The sequence below is a fragment of the Myodes glareolus genome, chromosome 15 (assembly GCF_982192425.1).
Source record: "Myodes glareolus chromosome 15, mMyoGla1.1, whole genome shotgun sequence".
Taxonomy (NCBI): domain Eukaryota; kingdom Metazoa; phylum Chordata; class Mammalia; order Rodentia; family Cricetidae; genus Myodes; species Myodes glareolus.
Window position 1 is genome coordinate 39,554,563 of NC_142040.1, and position 13,825 is coordinate 39,568,387.

General features: G+C 42.3%; 1 protein-coding gene and 1 long non-coding RNA gene across 5 annotated transcripts in view; one reads left to right on the forward strand and one right to left on the reverse strand.

Moving 5' to 3' along the window:
* Positions 1-3,797: 3,797 nt before the first annotated feature.
* LOC146891592 (uncharacterized) overlaps positions 3,798-13,825 on the reverse strand; it is a 52,245-nt gene continuing 42,217 nt past the window's right edge. The window contains exon 2 of the long non-coding RNA XR_014997056.2: positions 3,798-6,449. This is a non-coding gene — a long non-coding RNA (uncharacterized LOC146891592). The remainder of the gene's footprint in view (positions 6,450-13,825) is intronic.
* Positions 6,023-13,825, forward strand: part of Slc38a9 (solute carrier family 38 member 9) — an 84,573-nt gene continuing 76,770 nt past the window's right edge. For 3 of the 4 annotated variants that reach the window (XR_007233837.3, XM_048443022.3, XM_087896889.1), the window contains exon 1: positions 6,023-6,156. The gene's annotated coding sequence lies outside the window, so the exon portion shown is untranslated. Of the gene's footprint in view, positions 6,157-12,782; positions 12,837-13,825 lie in introns of all 4 variants that reach the window. The other variant, XM_048443023.3, reaches the window with a different exon arrangement.

Below are 13,825 nucleotides of genomic sequence, written 5' to 3' on the forward strand. Positions count from 1 at the left end.
CATTTCAGCTGGACAGACATGTCACGGATATCACTCTAAGAGACTAGAGCAATAGTTCTCTGGATCCAGCATAAGAAGTTACACAATCATATTAGCAGTACTCCATTGATTGGTATGAGAAAATTCCAAGGCTGGTCCAGATTCATGGAGATGGGAGCACATATGTCATGAAAACTGGAGATACAGTCCACTAGAAAACCTGAAACCTGACTAGGATGTGGCTGCATCAATCTCGCGTTCCTTTCAGATCCCCAGTAATCTGACTGTTTGCCCTTTTAATGTTGTCTCAAAGTTACCATGAGTGTATTTCATCCTCTTCATTTTTACTCTTCTGTTATTTTCAAATAGCCTGCCTCGGAGTTCACCCATTCTCTCTTCTGTTTGGTTTACTCTGTTATCAATGCTTTCTTAATGCATTTTCATTTTGTTTAGTGCAACTTTAGGCTCAAAGATTTCAATTTTTAAAAAAATTGTCTCCACATCTCTCTCAATGTTACCTGTTAAAGTACTGAATTATCTATTTTCTATTGCAATTCAGTAGGTTTCCTTAAACTTGATTCGCTGGTTTGTTTGCTTTTAATTATCTGTGGCAATTTCGATGAGAAATGTTCCCCAGAGACCCAGCTATTTGAACACTTGGAACCTAGTTGGTTGTGCTGTTTAGGGAGATTTAGGGAATGCAGCCTTACTGGAGGAAGTACGTTAGTGGCGGGGGGGGGGGGACTTTGAGAATACATAGCTTCACCCCACTCCCAGTTCACACTTTTTGTTTCACGCTTTCCTTTGAGGATGTGAGCTCTCAGCCTCCTGCTCCAGCCATTACACCTGCTGCTTGCCACCATGCTTCCTTACCATAATGGACTCTTATCACTCTGAAACCATAAGTCAAACTAAACTCCTTCTTCCATAAGTCAGCTTTGGGTCATGGTGTTTTTATCACAGCAACAGAAAAGTAATAATACATTACTCTGGTTATTATCGGGACAGTCTTTGATATTTTATTTTACTGTTAGATGAGGTCACAGTTCTTTGAACATCGTTGATACTGATTGATATATGACATAATCTGAAGGAAGGATTGGGTATTTATCCCAGTCTTCATAATTTGGCATGTTTTACAGGTTTTGTTAGATTTCAGAAATTCAAGTCAGCATGCTTATTTTTCAGCCTATAGTTCTATCACTAGATGGCACCAAAGTTCAAGTTGCCTGTTGCAGTACTAGAAAGCAATTCAAGTTTGGGGTTCACCTAACCTCTCAGCTGGTTAGTGTTTTAGACTCAGTTAGGGAGCTCTCATAAAGGTAGCTCATCCACACGAACCTCTTCCTGGGGCTTGCATCGGCCTACAGTGTGTCTTCCAAAGCCGTCAGTCCGGGTCATGAACTGTAGAATTCTGTGAAGCTCTAGAGAGAATCACCAGAGGGACCAGCCCTGGGTTGGTACTCCACCACTGTGCTACCAGCCACAGTAATCCAGAACTGTGGCTATAAATGCTGAGCCCACAATACACCAGGACCAACAGAGCACTGAGGAGAGAGACCAAGTCCTGTACTGCAATGGGCTGCTGAATGCTGTTGGGAACTCAGCCCTGACTGGAACAGAAGCTTGCTAGACTTGGACAGCAAGTCTTCCCTGGCATTGGAACTCTTCAGAAACCCTGTCTTCATGCAGGACTCGAGATGGGGACTGTTGGGTTCTGCTTGCCCAGTGTTGAGTTTCAGAAGCCCAGCATTAAGTCCTAAGACAAAATCCTGTGTTTTTACCCCATCCCACCCTGATGAATAGAGTCTGGGTACATGTGGTTATACCCAAGCTTTGGACGGTGTTGACGAGATCAGTCCTTTGGCCATCCAAGACGACATTAACCCATGTCATATCTAGATTTCACAGGTATGGCGTACCTACATAGACTCAGGGTATATCCAGGACCATGCCAGACCCGACAATAAGGCAAGCTAAAAAGTATAAAACTGTGCCAAGGGTCAAGGTCTTGAGCTCCAGCTGTGAATACTGGCCCAGGATAGTTGTGCAGCTGAAGTTGGGAATCGGTGATGGCAACACTCTCTTAGGGCAGTGGTTCTCGACCTTCCTAATGCTGTGACCCTTTAATACAGTTCTTTATGTTATGGTGCTCCCAACCATGAAAATATTCTCATTGCTACTTCATAACTGTAATTTTGCCATACATCATTAAGAACCTGGACTTTTTTCTAAAAAAATGTGGTTTTAGGGGATTAAATTCAAGTCTCTGCACTTAAAACAGTAAGAACCTATCAGTGATCTCAGTGCTGGTGGAACCCTGGGCATCCTGTGATCCAGGCCTGAACCTGAAGATGCTACTGCTGGGCCTGTGATAATCAGATGGCCAAGACTGCGGTTAGGAGTCTTCCCTCACAACCTCGGCTTGTAGAATAGAAAGCAGGACTCTGCCTATTGGGTAACACGAAAGCAAGGACTCTGACTTGGAGCTCAGTGTCAGCCTTAATAGTCCCTAAGGCAGGGGTTCTCAATCTGTGGGTTTCGACACCTATGGAAGTCAAAGGACTGTTACACAAGGGTCACCTAAGACCATTGGAAAACAAAGATGCTTACATTACAATTCATAACAGTAGCAAAATTACAAAAATACTAAGATGTGGTTATAGATGAGATGAGACTTGGTTCTGTACTGAGTGTTTTTCGGAAGAGAAACATAGAGGTTTACCATACTTCCTACTTCTGCATATAGCTAAAACTTTCCACTAAAACAAATGAAAAACTAAGTGTGGTGATTCATGCTGTACTACCAACATTTAGAAGAAGAACCAAGAGGACCATGCCATCCTGGACCACAGAGCAAGTTCTGGGTCAATGTGGGATACAAAGTGAGACCTCTGTAGTTGTTCTGAATTATGAAGGAACATTGGAGGGAGAAAGACACTAAAGAATGTAATAAGCTCAGCAGCAGGGTGAATCAGTCTCTGATGGATTGACTGGCTAGCAGTTGTGCAAGAGCACTTTTATTGATTGTTACAGAACAAAAGGCCTTTTAGCAAGTCAATCCCCGCATGCCAAAGTCTCTTCTCTGATCTAGAAGTTGTCCTTACCTAAGCACAGTCATTCTAAGAATTCCAGGTTTGCCAGGAATGTCTTATGACTGAGGTCATGCTAAGGTTCTGAAATTTCCCAAGAAAGAGCAACCTCCTAACTCTCCGGTGACAATCACTGATTATCTGCCAGAGATGACCTCAAGGCCTAAGTGGCTAGCACTCCAGAGTAAATCTTACCTAAAAGATAGATAAGTAAATAAAAACCAAATAGTCCTGTAAAAATGTACTGCCCTCCCTCGCTTTTCCTGGCTGTTCTTGTCTGCCTCTATGACCAAGTCATTATCAAACTTTTCTTTGGCTGTCTCCTTGTCCTAGTCATTAAATATTAGTGAGTGTGTTGGTACCTCTTCTGTACTAGTGATTGATGGGGTAGGGCCAGTCCATTGTGGGTGGGGCCAGTCCTGGGCTGGTGGTCCTGGGTTCTGTAAGAAAGTAGGCTGAGCAAGCCGGTAAGCAGCACCTCTGCATCAGCTCCTGCCTCCAGATTCCTGTCCTTACATCCGTAGATGATAAACATAGATAAGGAAGTGAAAACCAAATGATCCTTTTCTTCCCAACTTGCTTTTTGGTCTTAGTGTTTTGTCACAGCACTAGACTAAGACTATCACGGTGTACGTGGGTTCACTGAAAGAAACCTCAGAGACACTTGAGAATGAATCTGGCCTTTTGAGGCTGCAGGGGTCCTCAGCCTCTATAAACTGAAGCACCTTCACTTTGCCCAGGGCATTTTTATTTTTCCATATTTACAATTATACTAGTTGATCTCCAAATGCTCAAAACAATCTGAATGAAGCTTCCAAAAATACAATGCCAAACACAACGTCTCAATGGAGGAATGTACCATGATTTTCAGAGTTTCCCTCCCAGCTAGTTTTGCATAGGCTTTGCATCCTTGTGAAATTCTCAGATAAGATTCACATAGGGCAATAAAAAGTATCTCTAAAATAAAGGATAGATTAGGATTAGGTGCTAATACCAGAGGCAGGCCAGCTGGGGTTGAGGATAGTGTTAGGGCTAGTTTCTAACTCTTTGGTGCCAGGCCAGGAGGAATTCTGCCACACTAAGACACTGTGTCTTAGAATTTGTTCCCGCTGGGCAGTGGTGGCACATGCCTGTCATCTCAGTACTCAGGAGACAGAAGCAGGCAGATCTCTGTGGGTTCGAGGCCATTGTGGTCTACAAAGAGAGTTCCAGGGCAGCCAGGGCTGTTACTCAGAGAAAACCTGTCTGGGGAAAAAAAAAATTGTTTTCAGTTGCTGGCCTACCTTTATCCTTCTATCCTGAGTAATTTTTAAATCCTATTCTATAGTAAATGAATGCATTAATTAAGAGTTTCTCAGTGGGAAACATGGTAAAATTCTAGTCTGTTTATTTCTTACTTGGACTTAGACCTTACTTCTAAGTTATAGCTATGTGTTCAAACACTTTGGACAGGTCTTGCTCTGGAAGCCAAGATGAGGCCCATGAAGCCAAGGGAAAACTTTGGGCTGAGCCTTTAAGAATCCATTAGGCAGGTCAGAACACTCAGTTACAATTTCTTCTGAGTAAGGTCTCCACTGGTCCCTTTGGTGCTAGTGAACTGGACCAAGAGTATGGACTGAATCTGAAAAATGGGACATAACCAGATCTCTTTTCTTTTCTTTTCTTTTCTTTTCTTTTCTTTTTTGTGGTTTTTGAAAATAAGGTTTTCTCTGTGCAGCCCTGGCCATCCTAGAACTATCTCTGTAGACCAAGTTGGCCTCAAACTCAGAGGTCTGCCTATCTCTGCCTCTGGAGTGCTGGGATTAAAGGCATGTGCCACTCCTGCCTGGTATGACCAGGGCTTTCTTACCAATTTAAGTAATTTTGTTGTTATAAATACTTTCTTCTGGCTGTTGTAAGGTACTTATTTACTTTTCAACCTTGCCTAAAATTGTTTTCTCATATTGGAATTCGGAGAAAGGAGAAAATGTTTCTGTCAGAGAAGCTTAGAAATCAATGTATTGCTCATTTGGAAGTACAGCCAAAGAGTACCTGGTAAGCCTTTTGGAACAAGAACACTTATAATGAAATAGCTTGTATCCCCCTTAAAGGCAACATTCACTAAGTCACCTACTTGTAATTGTCAAGCCCTCCACATCAGAATTTAGGGGCTTTTGAGAGTAGAGTTTGAGTTCCAGATTTTATCACTTCAAAGTTTGGTCTTGCCATGTCATTTAACTTTTTTCTAGGGCTGTTTCTCTGTAAAATAGATAAACTGGGCAGTTGCAAAAGACATAAAAAAGAGATAAATGTAAAATTCTTGCAATTCATTACTATTTGATAAATTTAAGTCTTGGGGTCTTGATCACATTGTAGTACATTGCTTTCTAATGCTAGCTTTCTTTACAAAGCCCGGCTTGGGGCATGCCATGTGGGTTTTAAGGACTCAGCATGAGTTTGACTTCCTTACGAAAATACTTTACACAGACTGTAGTGTTTATTTTCGTCGGTTTGGGGAAAAACTGGGAAGAGGGGAGTCAATATTCTCCCAAAGCTTCTTTAAGTCTACAAACCAGTCACGCCCTCCCCGCTATCCTACTCCACCCCAGCTTCCCTCAGTACCCACAGCGCCCGAGCGCGTGACCACAGGACATTAACAGGAGGCAGGAAAGCCTGAGAAGAAAGTCACCAGGGACGTCAGTCACATCATCTTTTCCTCACGTGGCCTGTGATGCTGTAAATCTCCGCAGAAGATCGCTTCTACTCTCTTCCTAGGTTCTTCAGGCTGAGAAGAGGACGCAGCCTAACAGAGACGCGCGCACCTGCTCAGCGACCCCGCCTCCGAAGCAAGAGGGCGGGGTTCTGCAGAAGGGTCGCTTGCTGCTGCAGAGCCCTCTGGGAGTTGTAGTTCCGGATAGAGGCGCTGTGACAGAGGCGGCGGGCTGTGTGCGCCTCGGACTCCATCCCCCGCCAGCCCCCGCGGCTTAAGTCGTTGCCTCTTCCTGTTTAGGGGACAAGTAGCCCGACGGCCGACAACTGCAAGGTCTGCGAAGGGATCTTCGCCTCCCGATCGGGTTTTCCGAGGTAGAGGGATTGGCCTGCTGAGGTACTGCACGTTCTCGCTCCTGGCAAACTCACCCTGGGACGGTCTGAGAGGGAACCCAGGCGAGGCGGGAAGGGTTGAGCTTGCGGTCAACCGGCTGTCCCTACTGAGGGATCTTTGGGATGCGGGGAGAGCCAAGCCCTGGGTCAGAGTGACTGTCCCAGAGAGGCTCGTGTCCCTCGAGTGGGTCGAGTGCGGGGAGTCCGCGGGGCTAAGGAAGTCTGGGTCAGCTCGAGTCTCTAGAAAAAGGCAGGGAGGGTGACAGCAGATCAGCACCCGAAGCCAGGATGAGAGGACTGTTGGGAAAGAAAAGAAGTGTCCTGTGAGAAAGAGCTAGAGAGAGAGAGGAATCGAGAACAGAAGCCTCCTGGTGTCTCGGACTACAGCCACTGGTGTTGTTATCACACTGGTGATATGGGCATTGCTCACTTGTGTTTGTACAGGTCCTGGAAATCCATCCCAGAACTTGGTAGGTGCGATAAAATCACTGTTCTACTAAGCCATTTCCCCAGCCCGTGAGCGAGTGCCCTGACAGTGGACTGCATGGTTTGTTGGCTGTCTTGCAATACTGGAGCTGTGGGGCAGCTAGGCAGATGCCTACTCCTCGCCTTACAAATCAGGAAACAGATCCACCGAGTTAGAAACTCCACTTATTGTCAATCAGTTATTAGCCAGCTTGTCTAAAACCTAACTGTGCTGATCCTTTGGCAGTGCACTCAGATCTACTTATCTCAACAATACATATGACAAAGAACTGGCGTGCAGAGTAGTAGGCAAAAAGATTTTGTTTGTTCATTATTTATTTTGGGTTTTGCTGTTTGTTTTCAACAAAACTTTTCAGTAAGTCAAATGACCCTTGTGAATTAAAGAGGAATTTATATGCCTTAGAAACAACTACTGCCAGATAGACTTGGGGTACACCTAAAATCCCCAGACTCAAGATAGTGAGGCAGGTGGAGGGATGGTTAGATACGTAAACAGGCTTTCTCAAACCCCAAAAGCCAGAGGTGGAGAGATGATTGGTCCCTAAAGTGCTGATCTTGTAAACATGAAGACCTGAGTTCTATCCCTAGCACCTTTGTAAAACACCAAAACCAGGTACTCTGCTGCAGTAGCGTCCCCAACACTGGGGAGATAGGAACAGCAGGATCCCCAGGGACCTTGCTGGCCAACTAGTCCAGTAGAATTGGTGAGCTCCCGGTCCAGTGAGAGACCCTGTCTCATAAGTAAGGTAGAGGGAAGATACCTGACTTCAACTGCTGGCCTCCGCATGCGTGTGTGCACACACATGAACATGTACATACACATACTCTGCACAGACAAGAACAGTCAGTGACTTCCACATTAACAAAGATGTCACATAATGCTAAGGAAATAAATTTACCTTGCATTCCCAGTTTTGCATGCCAAAGCATTGAGAGCAATCAGCTTTAGATTTCCTCTCAAAATCTTCAGTAGCGTGTACCTATTGTACACATAAAAATATCCTATTGTGGTTTTATAATACCCTAAGTATTCAACAAGGGTAAACTTGGGAAGACAGTATTGCCAACTAATCCCTTGAACTTCAGTACTTGGCTAGTAGTTTTTATCCAGAACTTACGAGGAGCTAGTGTTGCTGGTGTGGGAGGAGAGGTCCTTTGGTGCCATAATGTTGGTTTGGTGATTTTTAAACTGCACTGTGTCCAGCACTGCCAGATTTTAACATCCTTTGAGGCACTACTTCATCAGGATAGAAAAATGTTCTTCCAGGGACATCAGAACTGTAGACTTATGGCTATTAACTATTAACACACTGGTAAATTATACATAAGGAAGGAATTTGGGTAAGTGTGTTAGTAGACTCTATAGGAGATTTATAGAGAAAACAGATTAGGCATAAAGTAACAGCTTCTACGAGACTGCCTTTGTAAAATGATGTGATTCCCTTGCTTTATGCTATAGAGGTAGATGAACTCTGACCAAATTTTACTTGCTAATGACTATATTCTCCTCTTATAAAATGTTATTAGAGTCTAACTATACACTCCCATTTCCATTTTCTCTATCACACTAAAAGGCGGGATTGAGTAATTGCAGACACACAATGCTTGAATAAGCTTAAATAATTTCTTTATGCCCCTTTTCAGAAAAAAAAAGTCACTTTATGGCTTAGTAAACTGAATATAGAGTATCTGAAATTTTATAACATACATACATGTATTAGATAATAACTAATATCAACCTCTGAGAAAGAACATACACTCCTTGGATGCTTATGTCCATAGTAATATTTATCTTACCACAACCCAGTCTATTCCGCAAATTGATGTCAGCATCTTAGCTAACATAGATACTACAGATTTGCTTATGGTTATTTATGAGGAGGGTGTTAGAACGTCTAGGTCCTTCAGATTGTAAGCAGAGAACACTGAAGGTAAGCAGTCCCAGACTCTGTCCATGACGCTACCACCAAGCACAGCAAGCCTAGCTCCTGCGGCCTGAGGTTGGAGTCAGCTTGAATTATAGTCACACATTAATCAGCCACAGTCTCCTTTCTAGTAACTCTGTGACTTTACCCTACCAAGTCACGTATGCAGGTCATAGATTAACTTAAAGCCCCATCCCCTTAAGATGCCGGTAGGAGCAGGAATTTAGTAGGCAGAGCTTTATTAAAAGCCATCCTTGCAATTTAGTTTGTTGCAATTAAATGCAAAAAGAAGTAAAAGGGCAACAGTGTCCTGGCTATGTTCTCAGGGTGGTGATGGGAGGGGGCTTTGTGGGAGCCAGGTGGAGCCTGCCAAGACCGACTCTGTTGTTTTTTCCAGACCCTGTCCTTCCTCTTATCTGGTCAGCTTGGCTGTCTCATACCCAGCTGCAAGCCTTTTCATTTCTTATCTCTAGTGTTTCCAGCTTCGCCCTTTTAATTGTGACATTCATTTTAACTCACAGTTGTTTTTACCTCAGTATCACACAAATTAGGTAAGCTATCAATTTCCTTTCAGGACTCATCTTGGTCTTTTCATGTTATTCTCACAAAACACCTGGGTTGAGTAATTTATAAGCAGCAGATTTAGAGCTGACTGTTCGGAAGACTCGGGAGTTCCGAGGTCAGGGTGCAGTTAGTTTGAGTGTTTGGTAAGGGCCTGAGCTCTGCTTCCAGGGTGGCTCCTCCTTGCTATGTTCCCACATAGTAAAAGAGACAGAAAGGCAAAATGGGACTTCCAGCTCAACCCCTTCAGCCCTTTTATAAGGTACTAATCACATCTCCTAAAGGCCTCTCACTACTGTAACCCTGAGTCATCTCTCCAGCCTTGGCAATTACTTTCCACATAAACCTTGGAGGTAAACATGGCAGTACCCCATACTAAAACTAGTTTTAAACAACCAGGAACTCTTATTGACTTAGCTTTGGGTTAAGAGTCTTGAATTTGGCCAGGCATGATGGTACACACCTTTGATCCCAACACTCGGGAGGCAGAGGCAGGTGGATCTCAGTGAATCTGAGGCCAGCTGGTCTGCAGATTTGAGTTCCAGGACATCTAGGGCTGTTACACGGAGATACCCTGTCTAGAAACGCCCCCCACCACCAAGAGAGAGTCTTGACTTTTGAATTTAGAGCTTTGTTTTAAAGCCCAGAGATTAAATACTAGAACTAGATGTCTATCTACGTCACCTTGCCGGTTTGATGCCCACCAATTATATCATTAAGACTGCAGCAAAGAGTTACTATATGAGTGGTTAGCATTTTTGTCATCAATAGACTATTCTGCACTCGAACTTGCAGTTCAGAACACTTACTCCCTTTTCAACCTACTTCATCAAATATACTCGTTAAAAACCATAAATTGCTTATGGAGCAGTGTTCCAGGGGAAGTTGAAGTTCAAACTAATTGGTTAAGACAATTGGAAACCACCAAGTTCTATACTCATTTTTCTAAACATTATTAAATATTTGATAAAAGAGGCAATAAGAACTTTGTACTTCTTGTTTATGAATTTCTTTTTTCATTTAAATCAACTTTTGGGCTTCTTTGGGGTGAATCACCAGTTTTACTATGCCACAACATTGCAGCATTGCTTGAAATAAATATTCATATGTGGGTCACCTAGAACCTCTCAGTTCCTGAGTGGCCATCATGACTTCCTTAGTGTCAGCCACTTCTTGGTAAGGCTGACCGACAGAAAAGAATCTTCCCCAAGATTCCGTCTCTCCCACCTTAGTAGTGTTCAGTCCCTAGTTAGAATATCTCCAGGAATGACAAGGACCCACTCTTTCTGAACTCAGACAAGTCTTAGTTTAGTTTATGACTCTGTGCTGCAGAGTTGGCGTACAGATAGGAAAGTATAGCCACCTACCTCTTCCACTTTTAAGCAGGTTTGGTGTTACTCTCGTTTGGCTGTTGTCCTTTCTCCTGCTGTAATGATCCTGGAAGGACTGATGGTGCAAGGGGAATACCCTTGAGACCAGGCAGGAGTGTGTGTGGGTGGGGAGCTTGCATCAGGAAAGATTTGTCTAAAATAATTACCTTAAAGAAAACAAACCCCATGAGTTTAATTTCTAATAATGAACACATAGAAAGGTAATTTGGTCATCTTAGTCCTATCTATGTTTAGAGGTGAAATCTATTCTGTCTGCTGTTTGTCTCGTATGCACACTCTGGATGATGATGACTTGCTTGTTCAGATGGCCCCTGGGTCTTTCGGAGCGCTTAAGCTCCTCTTAAGACAAGTGTTACAGTGTAGAGGAAATGGCATCGGGCATCACACTGACCTGATCTCAGTCCCTGCTGGGGCTTTATTAGCTAAGTGATCTAGGACAAGTTTCTTCTCTGAACATCAGTTTCTTTTTCTGTTTTCCCTTATTCTTTCCTTCTCTTCTTTCCCCTTCTTTCCTTCTAATGTGAAGAAAGTAATTTGTTTTTCCCAAAATTCAACAGTTTAATCAACATCATACAAAACAGAAGACAGCAGGAAGCATTCAGTTAGATATAGCAATAGTTACATCTCTCCCCCTTCTACTCCGTCTCTCACCCCCTCTACCTCATCTCCCACCCCTTCTACCCCATCTCCCACCCCCTCTACACTATCTCCCACCCCCCCCTACACTATCCCCCACCCCCCTACACTATCTCCCACCCCTATTCTACTGACAGATGCATCCTTTTCTCTGAAGTTCCTCCAAAATGGCATGCAGCTGTCCTCTCTAGAAATAAGTTCTTTTCCTTTAGTACTATCTTGTTTGTGATTGTTCAATAATTCTAAGATCAACATTTTATTTCTTTTCCACTTCAGAACTTGTGCTCTTTATACCAAACAACAGCAAATTACATTGCACAGCTCAATAGTGGTTAGCATGGTTCTAATTGCTTATACATACAAGTTAATATATTTCATAGAAACACATTTATGGGTTTGAGATTTTTTTTTCAAATAATTTTTCCAAAGTTACCCTTTTTTTCTCTTCACCCCTTCACTGCATGCTATTCTTTCTGATGAGAGGCTGCTGCTTTCCACGCAATCATCTTTCCAATTTCTAAAACACTTTTTTTAACTGAAAGAATTTTAAAATTGTGTAGGGTATAGCAGCACCCTAAAAGTAACTAGCCTAAAATATGTTTATAGCTTTCACGACCTTTTAATTCCATTCTGCTTCGCCAATAAGTAAAATGTTTCCCTCCTGGGTATTGTATATGGAATGTTTTTAATTAGTCATATTTGCACTTTGGAATATTAAGGAAACAGTGGAATGTGAGTCCTCACCGTTTAACTAGGTTAGTGTCAGTTGTGACATAAAGGAAATAGCTCTGGGTACCAACATTTCTGCTTTCATTCTTCTCCGTGGCTTTGCTAGCTAACTGATAAAGACAATTTCTTTTCTGTCTTCAACTTCTTCTTTCTGTTTCTTCCACCTTCCCATAATCTCACTCTCATTTTAGCAAGGCCAACTGACATCCAAGAATCTCCCTAAATTTCTCCTCTTTCTAAGTAGAATTCAATTCCTAGTTAAACTAATCTCTGAGTGTTAAAAAAGACTTATTTTCTCTGAATTCAGGCATGTCTTCAGTTTAGAAACTAAACAGAGTGGGAGCTGGGGTTCTCAACTGGGCTGCAGAAAAGAATTTCAGGAAGAGTCGGTATGACGAAGATTTCACTCTATCAGGAAGAGATTTTAAACCCAAATTTAAGCATGGGTGTTAAGAGAAGACAGCGTATGAAAAGTCAGTATGCCCAATATGTGAGCTTCCCTGGAAGGTGGAGGTTAAGAGCAACGTGTGTGTGTGTGTGTGTGTGTGTGTGTGTGTGTGTGTGTGTGTGTGTGTGTGGTGGCTTCTGAAGTTACATCGTTCAAAGGCTTTTATTTTTCTCTCCTTCTCTTTTGGTATATAAGATCATAGAGTGATCCGTGAGGTGCGCTGGATGGGAATTGCAGGCCGATAGGAAGAACTATAGGTCACAAGAGTTGTACAAGGGAAATTAAGGCATTTTGTAAATGAAGTTTATATGCTTCTTTGTGAAATTCCCTGAGAAGTGCAGGTTTACACCTGGAAAGGTGTAAGGCCATATTCAAGTATACTTTGGCCTTAAGCCTGGTTCATTGCTATTCTCATTTGAAATATCTCTTTTAAAATAATATTATCTCTATGTAGGCAATCCCTGTGATAAATTTTGTTCATTTTGCTGCAAGCTTTGACTTTTAGCAGGTGAGTTTAACTGGACCCTGGGACTCCTTCATTTCTCACATCTCCTTAACTTTTTGTCTGTCTTGCCTTAGGGTCTAAGGTTGTTTGTTTGTTTGTTTCGTTGTTGTTGTTGTTGTTGGAGTTGGAGTTGAGCCGGTTTGATCATGTTGGGTGCAGCTTAGCAAATTTGAGACCAACAGGGCTACAGAGTGAAACACTCCTCAAAATAAATAAGTAAATAAATGATCAAACTTCTATTTTTTGCATTTCAACTCTTAGTAAAATTATTGTTATCAGAGTTGCTACCATATTAATGGGATTCCAATAACAATTACCTTTAAATATTGTGTACTTTACAGCAGTGGCTCTCCAAACAGTATATGCTTTACATTAAAACATTGGTTCTCCAAACAATGTATACTTTACATTAAAACACTGGATCTCCAAACAGTGTATACTTTACATTAAAGCACTGGTGGTTCCCAACCTGTGGGTTGCAACCTCTCTAGTGATCACAGAGATTTCGTTACAATCTGTCAAAGTAAAAAAAAAAATGATCGTTATGAAGTAGCAATGAAATAATTTTATACTTGAGGGTCAACACAACAGGAGGAATTGTATTACAGGGTCACAGCATTAGGAAGGTTGAGAATCACTGCCAAAGAATGTTCTTTTGCTTTACATTTGAAAGTGTACAGTTTGATGTATGAATCTGTTTCAAAAGACCAATCAAAAGAACTTTTTAACCAGGGGTATATCTTGTTTTGTTTTTGCACATTCATGGTTATTGAAGCACTGTTCTCAATAGCCAGGCACTAACTTGGATTACATCTTTTTCACTGATCTCCTCCTCAGCTGGTTTGAAACTAGGGCTCTGGACTAGTATAGACTTGTGCTAACTGAAATAATGAACCTAACATTGGCATTGGGTTTGCATGCTGCTGGGTTAGCACTTTAAGAGATTTGGGGGGTATTCTCCCAGATTTATAAATTATATCTTTTAATTTATT